We start from the raw sequence: 23,277 nt of genomic DNA on the forward strand, positions 1-23,277 counted from the left end.
TTAGTATATATTCCCTATTAAATCACAACAAGCTTTCCATAGCCCTGGTAATAAACGGAAAGTAAGGGAACTCTAAAGAACCAGAGACAAAAGAACTGTCAGAGTGCTGGGTAGCCCTCCTTGGGTTGGTTACCAAGCAGGTCTGAGTCTGTGCCTGGTCTGTGTTGTTGTTTTAATATCTCAGGTTAAACAAAACACGGTAAGGTGATATAACACTGTATGTTAATTATCCTTCAATTAAAAAAAAAAAAACTATATGGTGGGAAGTAAAAAGCCCCCCTTCCCCGCAATTACATCTGATTTCCTGGTATAGTCTGTGCATACCAGCTTTGAAAGAAATGTTAAGTGTTTGTGTTCTTGTTTGGGATGCGTGTGTGGAGGGGTGAGCTTATTCTGATTTGGGTTTAAGCTTATAAAGTTGGCTGTAAGACCATGAATAAGACATGAACAAGATCCATCTGGTGACAACTTACCCTAATTATTTTTACTCTGTCCATATAAACTTAAAATGCACAGTATAATAATAATAAGTATTCTATCAAAGCATTGTTTCATGTAACTAAGTCAGCTTATAGCTGTAAATGTGATCTAATAAAGATCTCAAAGTTTTCTGCTTTTGGGGGCAGTCCAGTTAATACATGTGCATATGTACTATCAGGCATTTGTGCTCAGTAGACTAAGTTTTTGGATCAGGACTGTTAACCTAATTCGCTCATCCTTAGTTTATAATTCCTAGATCATTTATCATTCTTGGCTTCAAAGAGAAATTCCTTAATGGTAATTTTTTAGATTATCTATGGCAACTCTGGTTTAACTTGGTGCTGTAGACCCAGCAGTTCTTCTCAGCTAGTCAGTGTGTGTTGGTCTGAGTGAGACATCTTTTCAGATAGGCTGCTTTTAATAAAAACATTTTCCCTACTTCATGGCAAAAATAGAAAAAGAGGTGATTCCTTATGCTTTTTGGATTAGAAAAAGTCAATTTTATGCTCATAAAGGATGATTCTCCCAAAGGAATGAGCAGCTACTAGGTATTGCTTGATATTTACATTTAGTGGTGTTCTTCTACAAATGATCTAGCTTCAGTGCAACCCATTCCTGGTGCAAAATGATACTTCTTATAAGCATAAGGTTATGTTGTTCCCAGAAAGCCATTTTGTGTCACAAACATCTAAATTAGGAAAACAATACACTTTGCAAGTATTTATAGGTCTGTGAAACAAATATTTAACACAGAAGCCAATCTCAAACTGAATTGGTTTTTAATGTTTCAGTGTTGGGATAAACTCAGATCTTACTTCCTTGCCTCATGCAGGCCCCCCAAGGCCTTGTCTCACGCCAGAGAATGTCCAACTTAAGTCAAATACGTTTTTCAGAAAAGTGAACTGACGGACTGGAGAAATAATACTGGAAAAGTTGGAAAAGATAATGTCCAAGAAGATATCATTACTGATTTTTTTAAAGATTTATTTATTTATTTTAGAGAGAGAGCATGAGCAGAGGGAGAGAGAGAATCCTCAAGCAGACTCTGTGCCAAGTGGGGAGCCCAGTGCAGGGCTCGATCCCAGTACGCTGAGATCATGACCTGAGCTGAAATCAGGAGTCAGACACTTAACGGACTGAGCCACCCAGGTGTCCCTTATTATTGTATATTTTTTAAAGTCTTCAGATTGAAGCACTAAAGCCCAATCGAAATTGAGCCCAGACTCTGACAGAGTAAACTGCAGAACATGAAAGGCAGAGGAGGAGATCTTGAAAAAACACAGAGAACGCACGGGGAAAGATGGCCTCAGAAGGACCAGCTGGGGCACTGAGCACAGACACTGACAGCAAGCAGTCAGTGAAGCCAGAGGCTGGAGCTGAGAACGGAGCTGCCAACCTGCCCTGCTTTACTACTGCAAACTATCATTCAAGAAGCCAAATGGAATGGACGCTTTCAAACGAACAAGTCCTGGAAGTTTTACCACTGGTAGATTTTCACTAAGAGGATCATCAAAAGTTATTCTTCAAAAAGAAGTTATTGCACCCAGAAAAGCATGAAATATAAATGATCAGTGAGGAAAGAAATTGGGAATAACAGGCAAACACACCTTAGTTGTTTAAAACAGTAAGTTATGTTGATAAATTAGGTCGTAATAAGTTAGATACAACTAAAATTTATAGCAGTAAGAAAGAAGATAGGTGATCAGAACTACTGCTGTCTTCTGCCCTTTTATTACTTAGGAGGGAGGAAGTAACTTTAAATTTTAATAAAACAGATAAGCGTGTTCAAGCTTTAAGGGTAACTACTAAAAAATATACAGAATGTAGGAAAGAAGGGGGAAAGAATGATAGGAAAAGCAAGGGCAAATAGAATGACATGGTCAAAATAACTATAAATACAAATATATGTGTGATCACAATAAAAAAGGATCGTCTCTGTTAAAAGTCAGAGCTTGTCAGATTGGAAAATATAACTTTAAGGCAATAAAGGGACAAACATAGAAGGGTCATTGTATAACAGTGATAAAAAGAGCAATTCTCTGTGAAGTTATAGTAATTTTAAACTTGCTTGCCTTTGGTAATAGAGCTTCAAAATATGGAAGACATGTAATTTTAGATCTACAGTCAGTGGGAATTAAGTGACTCTTCCGTAAATTACTAGTAGATTGAGCAGAGAGAAATTAGGAAGGTTAGAAGATTTGCATAGTAGAGTTTTGGTTGAGCTCTGCCTTTAGTAAGTAGATACATTGTTTTAAAATACAAGAGACATATTCAAAAGCTGCCTACGTAATAAGCCACAAAGCTGCAAATAGGAACCAGTGCCAAATTACATACCATGTGGTCTCATAATTTATTAAGTAGTTTATTATAATTTAAATTAGAAACTTTGATTAAATTAGAAACTACATTTCTAATTTTGTGGTTTTCGAAAATTTAAAAATTGTCTAAATAACCTACAGGTCAGTGAAGAAATCACAGTGGAATTAAGAGAACACCTAGAAATAAATGGTGATCAAAAATTTTGGAATTGAGAGGCACCTGGGTGGTTCAGTCAGTTAAGCATCTGCCTTTGGCTCATGTCATGATCCTAGGGTCCTGGGATCGAGCCCTGCATCAGGCTCCCTGCTCGGCGGGAAGCCTGCTTCTCCCTCTCCCACTCCCCCTGCTTGTGTTCCCTCTCTCGCTGTGTCTCTCTCTGTCAAATAAATAAAATCTTAAAGAAAAAAAACCGGAATTGAGTGAAATGCCCAACTTCTGAGTTAAAGAACAGCAGAATAAAAGTCAAAGAAAAAGGGATGATAAAAATAAGAATAGAAACTAACCCCAAACAAGGATACCAGTCCAAAAGTTAGTTCTTTGAAGACATGACATGTGACAGAATTTATAAAGGATGAGAAAAATGAACAAACAGGAATAGGAATGAGCAGGCAGTTACGTCTACAGGTGTTTTTAATATGGAAAACTACAGACAAGTTGTGTGCCAACAAGTGTGAGAAGCTAATGCTTTGTAATTTCCTAGAAAATCTGTAACTTGAACTGGACTCAGGAAGAGTAGGAAACCATTAAAGAAATCCAGTCACAACCATCTGTACACCTCCCACCTTATCCTGATACCAGGCCCAGGGAGCTCACTGATGTGTTCAACCAAAAATTCAAAGGAATGGAGTCTCTACATTTTGTTTAGATATTTCCAGAGAAAAGAGACTGGATTGATCTTCTGGTCTTGTTTTTTCTTTCCATTTTAAACTATTTATTATGAGAAGTTTCAAATTGTACCGCAGTATAAGAAGCTCTCGTGAACCCATAATCCATCATTCGTCATAAAAGAATAGGTCTCATATTTTAAAAGAACATATCTACTTACTAAAGGCAGGGTTCACTAGCTCAAACAAAACTCCAGTATGCAAATCTTGTAACCTTTCCAATTTCTCTCTGCTTGATCGACTAGTTACTTACGGGGGCGGCGTAACAATTTCCCCTGACCGCAGATCTGAGATTACGTCAGATTTGTCTTCCTCTGCATATTTTGAAGCTGTGTTACCTACCAAAGGCAAACAAACCTGCAGTCAACAATTAGAATATTTTGCCATTCATGTTTTGTCTATAATTCCTCATGTATATACCTTTTTGGTTAGCTTCGTTTGTCATTTCTGGGATCTTTTAAAGGAAATCCAGGATTTGTCATTTCTTTCATAAATACTTCAGTAAATATCTCTTAATCTATAGGATTTAAGAACATAATTATAATACTGTTACTGTACCAACAATATTGACTAAAGATTGACTTTAAAATTCCATTTTTATAGTTGGTTAGAATTAGAATTAGAATTCAGATTATGACTCTACTTTGCATTTGGTTGACATGGCTCTTAAATATTTTTCAATTTTCCCTGTCTTTTTTCCCTCATCCTACTCATTTATTGAAGGGACCAGGTCATTTATCTTATAGAATTTCCCAAGTTTGGTCTTGTAGATTGTATCCTTGTTGGATCATTTAACTTCTTTTCCACCTCCCTATATTTACTACAAACTGATAATTACTAGATTTAGAGGCTTGTTAGATTTGAGTAAATCACTTTGGCAAGAATACTTAAGAGATGGTACTGTGTCCTTCCTATTGTGTTATATCAGGAGGCACATGATGTCTGATCGTCCCACTCGTAGTAATGTTAAGGTTGATTAGGAGATTCAGGTGTTATCATAGCTATGAACACAGACACAGAATTTTCTAATGTATGAATTTAAAAATTTAGCAGTATATTAAGGAAAGATCGGGACCAAATTGAATGTATTTCAGGAATGCAAAGATGGTTCAACACTTGAAAATTTAATGTAATCTCAATTAACATAACAGCATCTCTGGGTTAAACACTTTTTAAAAAATCTACCACCCTTTCTTGATAAAAGCTCCTAGGAAATTAGTGATAAAGATTAGCTACCCAACCTTACTGTAAACATAGTAATTATAGAATGTTGGAAGTATCTTAATTTTTAAAATTGGGAACAAATGAAGATAGAAGCCCTGGAAAGCAAGAAACAAAGCTAAACTTATGCACAAATATGATTGCATGGAAACAATAGATTTTTAGAACTTAAGAGTTCAGTAAGGGTAGATATAAACAGATAATGAACTGTGTACCTATATCAGAGTACCAATCTGAATATATAATTTTGAAAGATTTACAATAACGTCAGCACTATAACCACAAACTTAAAATATGCAAGATCTTTATGGAGAGAATTATAAAGCTTTATTGGAGGAAATTAAAGAGAACCAAATAAATGGAGAAGTTCCATGCTTGTGGATGGGAAGTCTTGTTACTGTAATGTCCAGTTCTCCCAAATAAATCTATGAATTTTGAATCATTTTTATGAAAATCCCAAAGTCAGGTGTTTAATTCTTGATTTTTGCTGCCTTCTCCCCCCCACCCCCTTTTTTGGGTTATCATTGTGTGATACTAGTTGATCTTGTAATTTATATGGGAGAACATTGTGCCAGGAATAGCCAAGATAGTTTTCAAATAGAACAAGGTAGAATGACTTAATGAACAAAATGCTTATTATAATAGGCCATTTTAGACAATATGATATTGGTGTTGGAAGCAAATAGAACATAAAAGTGAGTCATGTAGAAACTTGTAGAAAGAAACAAAGTTAGATTTCCTTTCTCACACTGTACAGAAGCCATTTCTATGTGTATTAAAGACTACCTTTATCACCTTAGGGAAGGGAATGAATTTTTTAAGCAAGACATCAGAACCAACCAAAAACTATAAAGAAACAACTGAATTTAGTCAAAGTAAAACAATAACAAAAATCTCATAAAGGCCACCATAAACAAATTGAAAAAGATAATCCACAGAATGGGCAAAATATGTGAACAGGGCTTCACAGAAAAGGAAACCAGAATAGAAAATAAAGTTTTATAGGAATTCTGTCCTCACCAGTTATTGGGGAAGTGCAAATTAAAACAAGTTAGCATTCTATACCAGTCAGATTTTAAAATAGTGGTTGGCTGGTGAGGGTGAGGAAACTGTTGATTTGGAGTATTAATGGATGACCAACCACTTTAGGCAACAATTTGATAATACCTAGTTGACTTGAAAGTGCTTCTACCATCTGATTTAATAATTTTTCTTCTAGATAATATACTTTAGGAGAATAGTCATGTGCATAAACAATTATTAACAAGGGTACTCGTTACATTGTTTATAGAGAGAAAAATTGAAAGCAACTCAAATGCACATGAGAATGGGTATGTAGCCAAGTTAATTATTCATACTGTGGAATACTATGCAGCCTTGAAAATGAATGAGTTAGATCTACATGTATGAATATGGATTAATTTCAAAAACTGATGAAGATTATAAAGTGTATAGAGTTTGAAACTATGCAAAATAATGCACACACAAGTAATACACTTCTTCAAAAATGTATGAGAATGATAAACATCAGATTTGAAATAGTGGTTACTTACCTCTGAGGGGAGTGATGGGAGATGAAGTCACAGAGGGATGCTCAGTGGGTTTCAACTGTATCATACTACTTTAAAAAAAAAAATCCTATATCAGATATGGCAGAATGTTAGGGTTGATCAGCTAGATTAGGGCAGTCAGAATAATAGATAATACATACCCTCCCCCCCCGCCCCCATTTTTCTGTATGATTGAAATATTACTTTTTGGGAGGCCAGAGAAAACATTGCCGTGAAATGAAGCAAGGGTAGTCTAACTGGTAAGAAGTACCCCTAATGATGTACAGACTTTTAAAACATTATTGAAGGGCAAGCGCTGGGAGTATAAATCTGTTTGCAGCTGGAATGTCACACCATTATTACATCACCGGTACCAGAGCTAAGGGGTCGCTAATGGTAAAGTAGGATTCCACAGCCAGGAACTGCTCCTGGACATAAGCAAAAATGAAAATACACAAACTTTCTTTTGGTCCCATTCAGACTGTATTGTCTGTGCTGCTTACTCGAGCAAGGGCCAGTCTTAGCATGTGGTTGGCTTTGGTCCTGCAGGTGAGCAAAATAATAAGGCAAAATCAGATCAATTCACCTGGAAGAGAAAACTTAAGGCTGATGCATGGACAAGTCCTGAGCCCTGTGTTGACCTACGGGTTTTCTAAAATCAAATGGTGCTATTCTCCACTTTTACTACCAAACTTGTGCTTGTATGGTTAATGCTAATCTTCGCTTCTTCACTATCTTCACAATCTAATCTTCACTAACCAACTCTTAGTGCTGCTTGAGGGTGGTGTTCTTCTCCGGCGTGTTAGCTGTGTACCTGGTCCACAAGAAGGCAGCAGAAATCGGAGTCTGAAGCAGTGTTTCAAAGACACAAAGCACGGTGGCCTGCTTCCCCAGAATGAGCAGCTTTGCAGTTAGTGACTAGTCACAGATTTCAGCAACATCATGACCCCATACCACATTGTATTTGCATAAGAAGTATTTTAAATTCTTCCATATCACCGCAATCCTCAACCTTAAACCCTTCCCTCTCCCAGCTTCCACTCTTTGAAGATGCACCCAGAGCACTGGTTGTCTCTTTTCCACTGGGCACGGTAGGACCCATCACTTTACAGATCTGTCCAGTTCCCATAGGCCCCATTTTTTATTTCTCTCAGTAATGTTTTAAAGGTTTCAGTGTAAAATTCGTGAACTTCTTTCATAAGTTGATTTCTAAGTATTTTATTCTTTTTGATATTTTGAATGGGAATGCTTATTTTCATTTTTGGATTGTCCATTGCTAGCATATAGAAATACAATTGATTTTTATATATTGGTCTTATATCCTTCAGCCTTGCTAAACTCATTTATTAGTTCTCATAGTTATTTTGTAGATTTCTTAGTTTTTTCCTGCACAATCATATCATCTGCAAAAATTAGAGATGCTTTTATTTACTTCTTTCCAGTCTGTATGTGTTTGCTTCTTTTGTGCTATGTAGAGCCTACGGTGTGGTGGACGATAGGAGTGCTGAGAATGAAAATCTTGCTTTTAGTTCCTGGGATATTTAGGGGAATGTCTTCAGCCTTCCCCATTAAGTGTGATATTAGCTGGGTTTTTGTAGGCTTCCTTATCAAGTTAAAAAATTTCCCTTCTACTTCTGCTTTGTGGAGAGTTTAGTCATAAGTCTTTTTTTGTCAAATGCTTTATCTGTGGCCATTAAGATGATCATGTGGCTTTTGTTCTATATTCCATTAGTATGGTGTATTGCATTAGTTGATTTTCAGATTGGAACTGACCTCCCTTGCATTTGGCAGATAAATTTTGCATGGACATGATGTTCAATCCTATTTATATGTTGGTGAATTTGGTTTGGGATTTTTGTGTTTATGCTTATAAGAAATACTGTTGTCTAGGGGGTCCTTTTTGTTTTGTTTTTATGATGTCTTTGTTTGGCTTTACTATTGAGTAACACTGGCCTCATAGAATGAGTTGGGAAGTGGTCTTTCCTATTTTTGGACAGTATTTTTATAGGATTTTTTTTTCTTTTTTTAAACATTTTGTGCAATTCATAAGTGAAGCCATCTGAGCCTGTACTTTCTTTGTGGGAAGACTTTAAATTACTAAATCTACTTATTTACTTGTTAATCTATACAGATCTTCTCTTTCTTCTGGAGTCAGTTGTGATCATTTATATTTTCCTGGAATTTCTCTATTTCATCTAAGTTTCCTACTTTGTTGGCAGCGTTGTTCATAATACCCAGTATTTCCTTTGTAGTCCTTTATTTAATTTCTGCCAGGTAGATAGTGATGCCCCCTCTTTCATTTCTGATATTACTTATTTGTGTTCTCTTTCTTCTTTTTTTGGTTAGTCTAGTTAAAGGTTTATCAGTTTTGTTGATCAGTTTGAAGAACCAACTTTTGGTTTCATTGATTTTTCTGGCTTGTTCTTGTTTTTGCTGTTGCATTGATTTCTGCTCAGATCTTTATTATTTACTACCTTGTGCTTGGCCTTGGGCTTAATTTTCTCTTCTGTTCTTGTTTCCCAAGGTAGAAATCTTAGATTATTGATTTTTTTTTTTTTACTTTATTAACTTCTTTTCTGAATAGGTGTTTAAAGCTATAAAATTTCCTATAAGCACTACATCAGCTGTATCCCATAAGTTTTTATATGTTTCCCATTTTCTTTCAATTCCAAATACTTTGATTTCCCTGTACTTTTTTCTTTGACCTATTTTTAGAAGTGTGTTGTTTGATGTCCAGGTTTGGAGAATTTCCAAAATTGCTGATTTCTAGTTTAATCCCTTGTGGCCTGTGAACAAGATTTTTCTGTCTTTAGCTTTCAGTAGTTTGACTATTATGTGTCTTCAGTAAGGATCTCTTTGTATGTCTTGAATCCTTTCCAATTTATTAAAACTTGTTATGTGGCCTCAAACATGGTCTGTTGTGGTAAATGTTTTGTGTGCAGTTGGAAAGAATGTGTATCCTTTTGTTCCTGGATGGAGTTTTCTGTAAATGTCATACAGCATTGGTTGATAGCATTCAAGTTTTCTAGATCATTGCTGATTTTCTGTTTCATTCTATCAGTTATTGGTAGTTGGATATTAAAATCTCTATCAATGTAGAATTGTCTATTTTTCCTTTCATTTATATCCATTCTTGCTTCATCTGTTTCAAGACTTTCAGATATACACATACATTCATTGTTACATCTTTCTGAAATATTGACCCTTTTATCATTATAAAATGTTCCTTTTAGTCTCTAGTAATATTTCTCAGCTAAAAGTCTGTTTTGTCCAATATGAATACAGTCACTCTCATGGTTACTGTAGGCATGGTATATCTTTTTCTACCCTTTTACTTGTAAGCTGTTTTTTCTTTGAATCTAAAATGAATCTCTTATAGATAGTATATAGTTGCTTTTTTAAAAAAAAATCTGGTCTCTGACAACCTCTGCTCTTTGTTGGGAGCGTCTAATTCTTTCACATTTCATGTAATTATTGATTTGGCTGGATTTAATTTATCAATCTACTAGCTGTTTTCTGTTCATCTCATTGTTTTGTTTTTGTTTCTCCTTTCCTGTCTTCTCTTATGTTAAACTCTCTTTTTGCCTGTACCATATTAATTTCTATGATTTTTAAAACTATGTCTTTGGATTATTTTCTTGATGATTGTTCTAAGGATTATAATACATATTTTAATTTACCACAATCTACTTTAGTTTAATACGGCCTGAATTCCAATCAACATATCACCTGTAGTCCAGTATATTTCCATTGCCCCCCGTGGTGCTGTTACAGTCATATATAATTGTATCTAATTTGTTAGGTGGGTATAGTGCTATAATTTTTGCTTTATACAGTCTTCTTTCATGTAAAGAAACAATTTTTAACCAGTCTTTTATATTTACCCACGTATTTACTATTTCCAGTGCTCTTCCTTTCTTTTCCTGGTTTTGCATTTCTGTCTAGAGTCTTCTTCCTTTTAACCTGTAAGACTTTCTGAGTATTTTTTTCAGGCAGTTCTGACAGCAGTGGATTTTCTCAGTATCATTTATTGGGGAATCTCTTTATTTTGCCTTCATTTTTGGAAGATAATTTAGCTGGATATAGAATTCTTGGTTTCCTTATGGTGCTTTGAATATGTCATTCCCCTGTTTTCTGCTTTCCATTGTTTCTGATGAAAAGCCAACCATTAATTGTATTATTTATTCCCCTATACATGTTAACTTGTCATTTTCCTTGTTATTTTTCCAACTGGTTTCAAGATTTTTTTTCTGTCTTTAGCATCGCTGATAATCAATTAAGGAGCTCTTTGGAGATATAATATATTAATTGGGCTTTGTTGAGCTTGACTCTGTTAAATAATTGCTTTCCATTGTATTCAGAATGTTTTCAGCCATTATTTTAAAATTATTTTTGTGCACCATCTCTCTGTGTCTCTTTTTCTTTCATCCTTTTTTCTCTCTCTTCTCCAGTTTGGTTAAAGTCTGTTTGATCTTTCATTCTTCTCCCATCTCAAATCTGCTAATGAATTTTCATTTCAGTTGTGTTTTTCAACTGTAGAATTTTTGTTTTATTTGATTGTCTATTTCTTTATTTCCTATTTGAGTCATTTTCATCGTGTTTTCTTTAAACATGGTTTTTTCCCAACTCTTTAAATGTATTTTAATCAACTTGAAGTATTTTTCTGCTAAATCCAGATTATGGGTAAACTGAGAGACGGTTTCCTTTGGCAGTTTTTACCTGAGTGTGACTCATACTTTCCTGGTGTTTTACATTTGTTTCAGGGTTTTAATTTTTTTCTGGGAATTTTTTGTCATTTTGGTTTTGTGTATGTGTGTGTTTTAAGCCACTTGCTAGGATGTAATCTGAACAATCTTATCAACCCTACATTGTGTGGCCACTGATTTCTCTGCTCAGCTGTCTCCTTCCCAGCTCTTATCTTTATTTTTTGGCCAGACTTTCTAGGGGTCAGTCCTCTGTCTGCATAGTTTATCTGTGAGCCAAGTTTTGGTCTGGATACCTCAAGCCCATAAGGCTTCCACCCTCTGCATTAAGTTTATGTTTGGTTTGGGCGTACATTCACAGTTCAGACAGCTTTCAGGGCTGCCTGCCCCAGGTTTGACTCTGTGCTAGTTCTCTCGAGTGTCCACTGTATGCGGAGCATGTGGAGCGATTTCTTTCTTTAGTGTGCATTCCAAATACCTGAATCAAGTGGCCTATTCCACATCTCCTCTGAATGTCTTTAAAATGAACTCTTCTGTCTTCTCACTCCCAGTAAATGTCAGCTCCCCATTTTTGTTTACTCAGGCCAAATATCTTGGTTGGCCTTCACTCTTCGTGTTGTTTCATATCTTGCATTCAGTCCATCAGGAAATCTCAGATAGACTCCAAATCCAGCTGTACCGTATCACATTGTCCATGTCACACCGTCTCTCACTGGGGCTATCACAGCACCTACCAGCTGCTCTTCCTAATTCCACAGAGTTGCTGGAGTCATGATTCTGAAATGTAAAATAGATACCATTCTTCTGCCCAAAACCTTTCCATGGCTTCCATCTTACTGAGACCAAACCCCAAATATATAATGGCTACAAGGCACCAAGTAACCCCCTCCGCACCCTCCACTCCCAGCTCTAGCCTTCTTGACCTAGTCTTCTTCATTCGTCCCTTGTTACCTCCACTTGAGCCTCCCTGGCCTTCTTGCTGTTCGTCACTCACACTGCAGCGGCTCACCTCCTCCTGAGCAACCTGTCTGCCATCACCCTGTCCTCTTGCTGTGGTTTTCTCTTCTTAGTGCTTATATATATATGTAATATATTCCATATCTATTTATTTAGTCTGACTTTTTCACTTGAATGTAAGATAATAGAGAGAAAACTGTTTTTGTTTCCTCCTGTATCCTCAGTAAAAGAAACAGCCTGATGTAGGGTCTCCATATGTATTGGTGGCATTGATGGGATTGACTGTGATCAGTGGAACTGGATTTTAGAATCCATCTGGTTCAGGGGCCTCCAGCCAGATTGTCATGGTCTTGAGATCTGAATCTCTTATTTGGCAAATCTCAAAGCTAGTTTGTCAGACTTAGAATCTGCAAATATTGACTACCACTTCCATGATAGTTTGTAGCTTGTGTAAAAATTACATTTGCCCATGTTGCTTCTCCCCTTAAATAGTATCCCCTAGATGGGCTTTGGAGGAAATATAAAGGGGTACTTTCTCACAAAAAGTACTCGATACCCCAGTCTGGTTCATGCTGTCTCTAACATTCATGCTGTCTCTAACGTTCATGCTAATGGAAGAAACCAAGGTTTCTGACCCTGAATTCCTCATTGGCATTATGACAGATGCTGCTAGGAGCCTACATTGTGGAGTTGGAATATGACTTCCATAACAGCACCTGGGATCTCTGTGCAGGAGTTGAGATTTGGGGTTTTGGCCAGAGCAATTATATTCTGGTTCCTAAATGCTTTATTTGTTTTTCATTGGTCTGAGTATGTGTGTGCAAGAGTATTCTTGTGTAGTTTTAATAGTCTTTCGTGGGCTATAGAACAGTTTTGCTGCATTTCATCCCAGAATGGGTTTTATTCCTGTGGTGGATGTACTCATTCCTGTTAGCAGAGGACTTAGGAGGTTTTCAACACAAAGGTACCCTCTTGATGTGTCAGCTTGTAATTTATGAGAAAGATTTTCATCAAACTGCATCAGTGAAATCTGTCACAGATGTTATTTTACTGTGTGCCTGGTATATTCCAAACGTATTTAATTTTGGCATGTCTTGGCATTTAAGTTTGGCTTTTTTGATAGAGCATTTAAGGTTTAAAAGCGCACACTTTGGCAAGGTTTTTATAATTTAAAATATGTGGAGGCTTGCCTGTAGCATTGTAGTTTCTAACTTTGCTGTTTTGCTATGGAAATAGGACCAGACTCCCAACCTCAGAAATCTTGGTTTATCTATTTTCAGTTCCTGAACAGTTTCATCTTTGTCTCTATTCATTTAATAAAGCCAGACAGTAAAGCATAGCAGCAAACATTCTGATTCAGAACAGAAATTTCTTTATTATTTCTTCAAGCTCCCTCTTTAGCATTTTTGGTTTGTGTTGTCAGTGAAAACAACAAATGCTTTATACTATTTTGAGGTGTCTGAAGAATAATACAGTTGTTACGAATATGTTTTCATAGTTTTTCAGTTGTAGCAGCTGTGCAGGAAAAGTTCTGATTCACCCTTGTTTATACGATACACACATATAGATTTGATTCAATTTGTGATTTGTTTGTCAAGTATGCAAGAAGCAAGAAGCAAGTGGTTTTATTTGTACCAGATACCATCCTACTCTTATTCAGAACAAAACACCAGAAATGTGACTTATTGGTAAGATTTCTAAACGGCTTAACCTTTAAAAATTTTTTTAATCCATTTTTACTTGCGTTAAGTCACATAAGAAGTCACCATAAGATATGGTGAGTGTTGCTACTTCTAGTAAAAGGAATCCCTTTACTCTGTATGCAGATAGAATTCTGAATCTCTCGTTGAGGAAGAAGAGAGTATATATGGTATCCGCACATACATATGTGTGTGTTTACACCGAGAGCCATTACGTTGCTCAAGTATCTGGTGTTCTTATGGGAGGGACAAGATGTGGACATTGATGATACTCTTCTGTGCATTTTTCATGGGGCAGGTGGAAATCCACATTTGCTAACAACCTAAATCATGCATTTCTCCTTTGTTTTTCATTAGAAAATTAACTTACCATTTAACCCTTTGGAAAACATGGCCACTGAAAATTCCTATACCTTAATTCTATCACCTACCTGAAGAATAAATTGATGAAGGCCTCATAACAGGATTCTACCAGTCATTATTGAAAGAATTCAGAGCTGAGATTCAGTGTGCCTGCAGGGCTCTGAGAACCTGGTTGAAGCCATTGAGAAGGTACCTTCTCCAGGGGGTGTGGTCACAGACTCCACAGGCTGCAGATTGCATCTCATCTGCTCCCCTGTGTGTGCCCGTGAGCATTTCTTCAAGTTACTTCCTTGAGTTTATTCCTTAGCTAAATTCTCACGTAGAGAATAAGGTTGTTTTAAACCCTTCTTGATGTTCATTGTTCAGTTGCCCTCCATAGAATAATGCATGCACCCCCTCAGCAGTTAAGCAGGTAGCTTCTTCACACCCTTGTGAGCCTGAGAAAGTGACCTCTTACTTTGGTGAGGTTAAACGTCGTCCTAGGCTTATTGCCGTTTGTATTTTCTTACGCGAATTGCTTACAGTTCCGCGCCTGCTCTATCACAGTGCTGACCTTACTGATTTGAAGGGGCTTTTTCTGCAATGAGATTAATAGCCTCTTAATTCGTACTTCTCATAGCTTGTCAGTTTTATTTGGTGGTGGTTCTTTATATATATATCTAGTCACATGTTTTTAGTGCTTCTGATCAGACCCGACACTGCCAGCCTTGGGATTAGGCTGCTGTAGGAACTCGCAGGCTCTGTGCAGGGTGGGGAGCTCTGCCTGTGAGGAGGACGTGGGTCTCTGAGAGCCCAGCAGCAGTTTCAGATGTTACCTGCCAGAAGCATCTCTTCATTCCTGACTCATCCCAGGCTGAGAGCCGCCTGAGTTTTTTCCTGTTAAGTTTGTCCAGTGAGGTATGACTCCCATACAGTAAAGGCATAAATGTACAGCTCGATGGATTTTAACAGACGTGTACATCTGTACCGCTACTGTCTGGCTCGAGATAGAGCATTTTCACTTCAGTTTCCTTGTGCCCCCATCCCCGCCTCCCCCCTCGCTGCGCCACCCCACCGTGGCCCCCGCCCCAGCCACAGGCGGCCACTGACCCACAGGTTGGTTTTGCTTCTTCTGGGGCTTCCTACAAGTAGAATCAGAGAGGACAGATCCCATGGCATCTCGTGTCCTTTGTGGCATGATGGTTTTTGGATTCGTCCACGTTGTTGCGTCAGTCAGTAGCACTGCTTTTTTATTGGGAGCGGCAGTCCGTGGTGTGAATATACCGGATTTTGTTAATCCACTTTCCTGTTGATGGGTAGCGGGGCTGATGCATTTTTCTGGCGTTGGTGATAAAGCTGCTGTGGACATTCTTGTATAAAGCTTTCTGTGGACCTGTGTTCTGGTTTCTCTTGGGTAAATCCCCAGGAAGAGAATTGCTGAGGTAGGAACCGCCAGTTTTCCAGAGTGATTGTGACATTTTCCACACTCAACCCGCAGAGCATGAGCTTGAGCGTCCCAGGTGTTGTGCATCTTCATCAGCATTTACTCTTGTTTTCATTTTAGCCATTAGAGACGGGCTTGAATTTAGATTAACATAAGCCATCCAACTTTGGGCTTCTCTTTCGAAATTGTTCTGGCTATTTTAGGTATAAAATTTCAGAGTCAGCTTTTCAATTTCTATTTAAAAAAAAAAAAGCTTTGGGGATGTTTTTATTGGGATTACATTGTATCTATATCAATTTTGGAAAAATTGACAACTAAATAATATTGAGTCTGCCAAATTACGAACATGGTATGTCTCTCAATTTATAGGTATTTAATTTCTCTCAGCTGTGTTTTGTCATGTTCAGGGTAGATGTTTTAGGTATTTTTATTTACTATATTTCTAATATTTTGATTATATTATAAATGGAGATTTAAAATTTTTTCATTTTCTTTTTCTTTTTTTTTTTTTAAGATTTTATTTATTTATTTGTCAGAGAGACAGAACATAAGCAGGGGGAGAGGCAGGCAGAGGGAGAAGCAGGCTCCCCGCCGAGCAAGGATCCCAATGTAGGACTCGATCCCAGGACCCTGGGATCATGACCTGAGCCGAAGGCAGCTGCTTAACCAACTGAGCCACCCAGGCGTCCCAAAATTTTTTCATTTTCTAACCATTTAGGACCATTATATAAAAATTGATTGGATTTTTTAAAAAATTTTTGATATTCACTTGATTTTTAAAAAATTTAATCCTGTGACTTTTATTAAATTCACTTACTTTTCCTAGTAGTTGTCTGTAGATTCCTTTATTTCTGAGTTTTTAAAATCAAGAATAAACAGGGCGCCTGGGTGGCTCAGTTGGTTAAGCGACTGCCTTCGGCTCAAGTCATGATCCTGGAGTCCCTGGATCGAGTCCCGCATCGGGCTCCCTGCTCGGCAGGGAGTCTGCTTCTCCCTCTGACCCTCCCCCCTCTCATGTGCTCTCTCTCTCTCATTCTCTCTGTCTCAAATAAATAAAACCTTTAAAAAAAATAAAAAATAAAATAAAATCAAGAATAAACATTGACTTTTCCTCACCATTTTTTAATTATGAAAAATTTTAAACATCTAAATTGAAAGAATTTTACAGTGAACATTCATATGCCCAGTACATGTTCTTCCACGAACATTCTATTTTTCAGCCCAGTTTCCATCCATCATCTCATTTGTTGACATATTTTAAAGTAAACGCTGACTTCAGGGCACTTCCCCATAAAAAACTTCCATTAGCATGCATGTCATTAACTAGAATTCCATATTATTTATAGCTTTTTTCTTTTGATATAAAATTTTCCAACAAGGCGATGCACAGGTCTTAAATACGATACCAGTTGCTGAGCTTAACAAAGGCACATACATACCTGTGCACTCCAGAAGTGCTTATTAAGCTAGAAAGCTGTCAGCCCAGGAAGTTCACTGATGTCCCTTCCCAGTCAATTCCCTACCAACCTTTGTTTTGGTTTTCATTTTTTTGTTTAAAGGGATGTAGGGTTTTTTTGGCTTGTTCAGGAATTTCCATTTAAATGGAATTATGCAATGAGTATTCCTTTGAGTAAGATTTTCTCATTCAGTATGTTTTTGAGGCTCAGCCATGTTCTTGCATGTATCACTAGTTAATTGCTTTATGTTATTAGGTGATATTGTCTGTACTTACCACACTGTGTGCAGTCCCTTGTTGGAACTTCGGGCTGTCTCTGGTTTGGGGCCATTATGAACAGAGCTGCTATAAATAGCTTTGTACAAATCTTTTTGTAGACATATGTTTTCATTCCTTTTGAGCAAGTAATTAGGATTGGAATTACTGGATCATAGGGTAGGTATTTGTTTAGTTTTATAAAATGCTGTCAAACCTTTTACCAAAATGGCTGTATCTTTTTAAAATCCAACAATGGGTGAGTATCTCAGTTGCTCATCATTGGTGTGTTTTCTTGTTAGCCATTTTAATGGATGTGTGTTAGTATCTCATTGTATTTTTTAATTCGTATTTTCCTCAAGAACGATGATATTCATCACTTTTCAATGTGTTTATTGGCCATTCACGTGTCTTCTTTTGGGAATGCGTGCCCAGATCTTTTGCCCACTTCTTAATTCTATATTGCCATTATTGAATGCTAGGAATTCTTTATTAGACATAGGGACCAGTCCTTGAAGATATCTGTAATGGATAGTATATCCCAATATATGGCTTGTTTTATACATTTTGTCAATATTGTGTTTTGATGAAGACTGGTTTATCAGTTTTCTTTCTTTCATATTAGTGCTTTTTTGTCACCTAAGGAAGCATTGCCTTCCCCCAAGTTGCAAAGTTGACATCCTGTAGCTTTTATAATTAAGCCTATAATACATCTTGAATCAATTTCTGTATATAAAGGTCATGATAATGATTGTGATTCACTTTTTTTTTTTTTTTTTTAACCCATGGATAGCCAGTATCCCAGCACCGAATACTGAAAGGACTCAACCAAATGGATTGCTTTGGAAGCCTTTCTCACCAAAAGTAAATAACGAGTCCCTTGGCCGTGATCTATCAGTGAGAGTCTCCTTCGGGCTCCCTTGCTGTCCTGTTTCATTGATCTCTCTGTAGACCCTGGATCCAGGACTGTACTGTTGCTTTATGGTAGTAGGTCTTGAAGTGATGACATACGGCTACTTTTTCTTTTTCAAGATTTCCTAGGGTTTCTTTCCAGGTTTGTTGCCTTTCCGTGTGAGTGTTAAAATCTTTTTGGCAGTTTACACACACAAGTTTGCTGGGATTATTATTGGGATTGTCTGAATCTGAGAAAATGTATTGTTTAACAATATTTATTTAATTCATGAACATTTTTTTCTTTTAGTTTTATTGAGATAGAATTGACATACAGCAGTGTATAAGTTTAAAATGCACAGCATAATGACCTGACTTACATATTTTGCAAAATGATTACCACAGTAAGTTTAGTTAACAACCATCATCTTATGTAGATGCAAAAAAGGAAAAAAAAAATTCTTTTCCTCGTGATGAGAACTTCTAGGATCTACTCTCTTAGCAACTGTCAGATAGACCATACAGCAGTGTTAACTACAACTCATGTGGTACATTAATTCACCAGTACTTCTTTATCTTAAAACTGGAAGTTTATACCTTTTGACGACCTTCATCCAGTTCCTGCACCTCCCTCACCCCCTGCCTTGAACATCATTTAAGGATGTCTGTGTAGAGGACAGCAGTAGTTTCTCCTGCCAGGCGTTGGGACAGGCACACTCACTGACCGTCCTAAAAAATTGAGCTTCCTAAGCTCAGTGTCCTCTCCTGTACCATAATCCATTGTATGGCCCTCGTGTGTCCTCCTGAGGGAACTGGGGCTCGGGGAACTTAAAATAAGATGCTGGTACTCTGACTGTTCCAGTTGCTGTGAGTAGTCAAAGTCCTGTTATCTAGGACTCCAAGTCTCTTGCCTTCTGCCACATTTATGAAACTTGGCAGGCTCATTTGTTAGCTTGCAAATAGTGTGAAATCACAGGTCACAGTTCTTAACAGTTTCGGTTATGATGACAGGACACAGACAAGGCTATGGTTTTCTCAAAGGGGAGGATGAAAGCCTCCTGGGTCAACTGAGGAGATTTGAGGAAAACCCAGGAAGATCAGTAGCTTGACATGTTGACCAAATCCTCAACCTGGCAATAAATGGTCGTCTCCTTTAATTGTGCGAGAATGAGAAAGAAGTGGGAGATGCGTGCAAACTGACCCCTGACTACATGGTCATGTTTGAACACGGCTGCCAAACACTGCTCTGGTTATGGTGCCTCCTCCCTGGGCAGGAGGACATCCTCATTGGTTTGGTGGGCAGATGGTTCTGGCCCTTCTCAAACAGCTAAAGGAGGGAAAGTCACAACCACAATGGGCAGAAAGCAGGCAGATTGTTAGGACTTTGGCTGGTTCCCTTGGGAGATGAGAGGTTGGGACTTGTTAAAGCAGAAACAGCTGGGCAGCCTTGCTACTCCGTTTCTCCAACACTGTGTCATGCCAACCTCCGGTCCATCAGGACATGACAATAAAAGGCTCCGTTTTTTTTTGCAGAGGGTCCTGGCTGCCAGGAGGGAGGTTTGGCCCTCTCAGAGAGATTTCCCAGAGACAGACAAATACCAGTGGGAAAACACTGATGATGCATTGACTAGTACTCGTCGGGCTTTTGCTGCCCCACATTGGATTTCCAGTGCTGATGAAGGTGACGCACTAGAGAAAGAGAAACCCTAAAAGTTTGAGATAAATTGTTGTTGGTAGCCCCACTGCCTGGAAAATTCTCCCCTGGCCTTTCTGCTAAAACCATGTGAGGTGTCAGGACAGTGGAGCATCGAATACCCATAGTTTAGTCACACGCCGTGAAGTTGCTGCTGAGCAAGTCAGGCCTGAACCAGCTAAAATGTGCAGACTCTATTGCCCCAGCCAGATGAGACTGCTGAAAACAGTAATGGCCTTGCCACCTGACACAGGGCTTCATTACAGTGGCCTGAAAACACTGGAAGTGCGGTTGAGCCAGGAGCAGCCACCGTGCCACTTGAATGGAAGGTGAATGTGCTTATTAACTGGTGCAGCACCTGACCCTCTGTCCTCCTCTGCTTTGACCCCAGCTGCTTTAGGGAGGTCTGGCTGAGCCTTCCCTGTCCCCAAAGGGGACTGCAGGCCGTACACACCCATCCTGGTAGTCTAGGGAACTTGGGAAAGGGGAGGAGCTCAAACATTTGTGACTCTTTTGGGTAAGGCCACCCAAGTCACCCTCCTTCCCAGTCTTGCAGGAGTAGGTGGTATCTGAATCAACTGACGGGCTTTCGCCAAGCTTTGTGCAGTGGGGAAAGAAGTTAACGTGATCTCCTGGGTAGAGCCCATTGGGTCAATTCAGTGTACTATTGCTATATATCCGAATGTATAGTAGGAATTGATGTGTTATTATATACTTCGGACTTCCCTGTCCTGTAAGTTTCAAGGAGGATTCTCCCAATCAGAAAGAACTGTGTGTAGATTGTAGTCCGTCTTTGGGGGTATGTAAGTTCGTCCACAGTTTGCCAGTAGTGGGTGGGTTAGGATTTAGACTGAGTGATCCTGCCCTCTGAAATCACAGCTTTCACCCTCTAGGTGGTGTCCTGCTGGCAGGCATGTCAGAAGCCTCGGTCTCCAAAGCACTGTCTGGGTTCTCATCACCAGCAAGAGTGGCTCATTCACCCCCAACAAAATTGAGAGGTCTACTTGCTATGTAAAGGCTTTTAGGACTCTATGGGCAGACTTATGGCCTGGGACCCCGTATGAACTCGACAATAATTTTTCTCTCCTTAGCCCCCACATGAAATAGGAAGTCCAGCACTTTATTGGGCTTTGGCTGTTGGAGACAGCGTGTGCCTCACTTGGACATTATTCTCCTTGGCCCTTTATATAGGCCAGCGTGCAAATCAGCATCCTTTGAGGCCAAATCTAGCAGGTTGTGTTGGAAGCTGTCCAGAGGTCTGCAGCTGTCTTGGCTGCAGGCACCCCCCTTTTGAAAAGCAGCTAGCTATTATTAGTTTGTTCTTACCTTGCTACCAGGCTCTTGTCGAAATTGAATGCCTGTCCCCTGGAGGTCTTGTGACTCTCAGGCCCGGTACTCTCATTTTGAGGTGGTGAATTTGGAATCAGTGACTAACCCAACGGGAAGGGCCCAACAGGCCTTGATTGTTAAGTGGAAATGCCATGTTGAAGAACTAAATGCCTGGTCCCAGTGGCATGTTAACTTTATGCAAAAAGTGGGAGGAGTCTGTATCCCCCACTCCTTCACCCTAAGCTTGAGCCACTGGCTCAGTGGGACCCTTGCTTCACAGAGTTCCCTGAGATGCCAGGCCTGGTTCAGTAATGGTTCAGTTGAGCTGAAAACCGGTGGTATGCATCAGGTCCCGCTGCTGCACCTGCTCTTGAGATGGGACGTGGCCTCTCTGCTCATTAGGCATACCTCAGGGCAGCACTCACGCTCTGCTCGGTACTCCCCTTGGTGAGCCGTGAGGTCTGGACGGACTCCGGGGTGTGGCCTAGCCTTCCGTCTGCTGCTTGGAAAACGATGGACTGTTTTGAGCTCCTCATGTCCACGCCCCTGATAAGTGCCCGCCCTCGATGAGACCGGCTGGCGTCCGGCTGCTGGGTGAGCCTGCACCGTCCAGGTACCAGACATGACCGCACATCCGCCGTCACCGACCGGACTCCTTGTAAAGACGTCCGTGTTTCTGGCACACACTTGACCGCTGCATGTCCAGCATATGATTCCTGCCAAATGTTTACCCAGTTTCCCAGACAGAGGGGAGCCACATCACGTGGGCCTTTGTCCCACCTGCCCCCTGGCAGGCTGATTACAGGAGACCTTTGCGCCTTCCTCACAGCTAACGGGTGCCTTGCCACTAATGACACTTTCAAGTTATGGTGTTGCTGTTCTCGACTGGCCAGCCAGCTTTGGCCATACCATAGTGACCCCTGAAACTAATCTGTGCCGTGTTTCCAAGCTGTCCAGACCATGTGCAGCCTGGCAGTGTTGCACCTTTATCTCAAATGCCACTTAGTAGTAGACTTTCAGTTAAGGTATTCGGTGGGCCTTCCATGGTCCCATCCACAGATGGCGTGTGGCATCACGGAGCCCTGGAGTAGCCTCCTCAGAAACCCGTGCAGAAAGGTTTCTGACTCTGCCTCCTTCATCTCATCCCCTCCTCCTCTACACATAGCAAAGCAGTTGGATCACTGAATACAGCTTTCCCCAGGAAGGGATCATTTCCTCTTAGCTGCTTCCTGGGTTATGACTAGGACAGAAGTTGTGAGACATTTTATATACACCCATTTTGAAAATTCTGGATTCCATCCTGATCATTCCTGGGTATATTTTTTCCCATAACAGCAAACGCAGACTGCTCTGGGTGACAGCCCAGCCAATGGGGACTTAGGGAATTTGAATTTAATTTTGCTGTGGTCACCTGAATTGTCTTGTCGGACTGATAGGGGAAGCCTAGATTATTAGGATAACGATCACTTAGTTTAGTCCTCTGGCCACTGAGTTCCCAGCAGGGCACACGTTGGCCAACGTAGAAAGACAGTGGATCTGTGTAAGCTGCATAAAAATGCCCTCACTTCTCCAGCACCTGGCCCTACCTTGCAGAGGATTGGGTGTGGGTAAAGTGTGATTGGCAAGCAGGTGCTGTAATGGGAACATGTGGTATTGGAACCAGTCCTGACACCTGGGGAGAGAGCACTTTCTATCTCCGGAGGTATCGGAAAGGAAAGGACATTAAAGATCCTTGTCCTTCAGAACCACCCCTAGAGTCGTCCTCAGTAATGGAAAAGCCTTGGTGTGGTTCTCCCAAATTTTTGCAAGGGACTTAAGTGTAACTTTTGGATCTGCCTTCCCTGGCCAGAACATATTCTGATGATGAATTGGTGCGTTCCTCGTAACCGCACTGAGAAGATATCGGAAGCCACGTAGAACAGTTCCTCCTCCACAAAACACCTGTTAACACCTTCAGATGTCAGCCCGCCTCCATTCTTAGGGCCATCACTGTCATTCCATGAGCACAGATGACTGCCACCTGGCTGGTTGACTGGACAAACTGGACAAGTTG

The 23,277-nt window shown here is 39.5% G+C and overlaps 1 protein-coding gene across 3 annotated transcripts in view; it reads left to right on the plus strand.

Annotated features, from left to right (window-relative positions):
* The window catches only part of CDYL (chromodomain Y like), a 173,627-nt gene that overhangs the window by 68,519 nt on the left and 81,831 nt on the right, over positions 1-23,277 (plus strand). The gene's annotated exons all lie outside the window — the stretch shown is intronic.

Source organism: Mirounga leonina, unplaced genomic scaffold, assembly GCF_011800145.1.
Source record: "Mirounga leonina isolate KUSES-001 unplaced genomic scaffold, KU_Mleo_1.0 Mir_366, whole genome shotgun sequence".
NCBI lineage: Eukaryota > Metazoa > Chordata > Mammalia > Carnivora > Phocidae > Mirounga > Mirounga leonina.